General features: G+C 44.0%; 1 non-coding gene across 1 annotated transcript; it reads right to left on the reverse strand.

The window, feature by feature from the left end:
• Positions 1–2,159: 2,159 nt before the first annotated feature.
• On the reverse strand, positions 2,160–2,266 carry LOC125588050. Its single transcript, XR_007324446.1, has one exon. It is a non-coding gene; the product is annotated as a small nucleolar RNA R71 (small nucleolar RNA).
• Positions 2,267–2,508: the final 242 nt, after the last annotated feature.

The following is a 2,508-nucleotide window of genomic DNA, read 5'->3' on the forward strand; positions in this document are numbered from 1 at the left end:
TTGATATCTTGCATATTTCTAATGTTTTATTTCCATTCACCCCTGGCATTTTGATCATATAGATTAGGATTTGCCATGTTTTAGGTTGCATTTTGCATACATGAGTCCTTATCAGGTATTGGAGTCCACATGGAGTTCTTGGAGACATTTGGGTGCAATTGGAGTCCCAAAAAAGTGTTTAAAGTGATCATTGGGCGAGCACCTTACCGCGACCATCCGGAGCGACACCGTCAAGTCGTCGCTTCTCCTATCAGAGCGACCTTACCAGAGCGACATGGAGAGTCGCTCGCGTTTTGATCACCCGGAGATCGAGAACGAGTCCGGAGCGACCTCTCGCAGCGACACAGCGAGGTCGCTCCCGAAGCATGGAGCGACTACTCGGAGCGACGAGCGGAGGTCGCTCGCGTTTCATCACTCGAAACGCGAGAACGAGTCCGGAGCGACCTCCCTCGCAGCGACACACAGCGAGGTCGCTCCCGAAGCATGGAGCGACTACTCGGAGCGACGAGCGGAGGTCGCTCCGCGTCTTATTTCTGCTCGAACTTATGATTTCTCAAGGGCCTTTTGGTCATTTCATGATGCACGTTTTTATTTTCTAAACCTATGTTTTAATACTCTGTAAGCCACCAGGAGGCAGATCATCTTTGTTCTAAGAAAAACCACCAAAAACCTTTGGAAAGTCATCTCTTGAATCAATTGATCAGTTTTGTTATTGAAATTCTGTGTTCTTATATCTATTTTTTTTGTGTTTTCTACATGATTAATCTGAAATCCACATGGGTTTAAGAGGAATCATGGAGATTAGTGAGTAATCCCCCTTTGAATTCATGGGTTAGGGAGATTAAGGGTGATTAGGTTAGAGCTAGGATGTTTAGTGTAGATCATTCATATTTCCTTGCTAGCAGAGTGAACCTAATGCATCTTCTGAGTTGGCCACTCAGTTGTTGATCTTTAGGCATTTCTCACCCGAAAGGTGTTCGAGGAAATGCCCGAGACAACTCTTCCTAGCTTTTAGCATACTTTGCCAAAGACATTTGTTGTTGAGGTGCTAAGATAGCCATTGGACTTGCTAGTTATGATTACTTTCATATTATTCAACCAAAGACATTTGATGCTTGGATTGTGTTAGTAAATGAACATTCATCTAGACATAGAGTTTGTTTAGGATTGTGTCTAAGCTTAAGGTTGATAGTTTGATTGATCGTTTGCCATCCTTAGTTCGAAACTTGATCACCCGAGGTCTAATCCCTATATCCATGAGTTCTCTTTTCCCATAGTTAAGAAGTATCATTTAGTTATTCCTTTTAGTTAGTTATAGTTTAAAAACCCTTTTAAAACCATTGGTTGCACTTAGATTAAGTGATTACTTGCATTCTCGGTGCTTTCATATCTCTCAGAACTGGTTCGACAATCATTTATACTACAACATTTGTCTTAGGAGCCTTGAAAACTCCTAACATCAAATTGGCGCCGTTGCCAAATTCTGAGTAGATTTAAACATTGAGATTTAGTCAATTGCTTGAGACTAAGTCATTTTTATTTTCTTTTGTTACTGACTCTTTTTCACCTCCTCTTATTCTACAGGTGTATGAACTTGCGGAGCAACGGTCCATCAAACCTAGTTCCACGAGCTGCAGACATCAGAGCTTTAGAGAGAGAGTGTGCTAGAAAGAAAAGAAGAAGAGCAACAGGCTCAACTGCAAAGACTGAACACTGATATGGGAGACGTTCATCAGCATGATGCAGGCGTCAATGGCGCTAATAACAATGCTCCAGCTAACCAACAGCGAGCAGCTCGACCCATTGGCACTTACGATCGCCCCAACATTCATGGTCATAGATTGGGAATCCGAGCACCCGCTGTGGCAGCCAACAACTTTGAGATCAAATCAGGACTCCTCAACGTGATCGAGAACAACAAGTATCATGGCTTGGCTCTAGAGGATCCATTTGATCACTTGGACAGGTTCGACAGCTACTGTGGGTTGTCAAAAACCAATGGTGTGTCCGAAGATGCCTTAAAGCTCAAGCTATTCCCTTTCTCTTTGGGGGATAAGGCACGTCAGTGGGAGAAGTCTCTACCCAGCGACTCTATCACCACTTGGGATGATTGCAAGAGAGCATTCTTGGAGAAGTTCTTCTCTACTTCAAGAACTGCTAAGCTGAGAAATGAGATTTCCAGCTTTCAACAGAAGGGCTTGGAAGGATTCAGTGAAGCCTGGGAGAGATTCAAGGGCTACCAAGCTCAATGCCCACACCATGGTTTCTCTAAGGAGAGTTTGCTGAGCACATTCTACCGTGGTGCTCTTCCTAAGTACAGGGCCAGACTGGATACAGCTAGCAATGGGTTCTTCTTGGGGAGAACTGAGGAGGATGCAGAGGAGCTGGTTGACAACATGGTTAAAAGTGATGCAGTCTACAGTGGAGACCACGACAGAGGTAGTAGAACAGATGATAAGCAGACGAGGAAGGAGTTGAAGGCTCTACAAGATAAGATAGACATCCTCA

The sequence above is a fragment of the Brassica napus genome, chromosome C5, assembly GCF_020379485.1.
Source record: "Brassica napus cultivar Da-Ae chromosome C5, Da-Ae, whole genome shotgun sequence".
Taxonomy (NCBI): Eukaryota; Viridiplantae; Streptophyta; class Magnoliopsida; order Brassicales; family Brassicaceae; genus Brassica; species Brassica napus.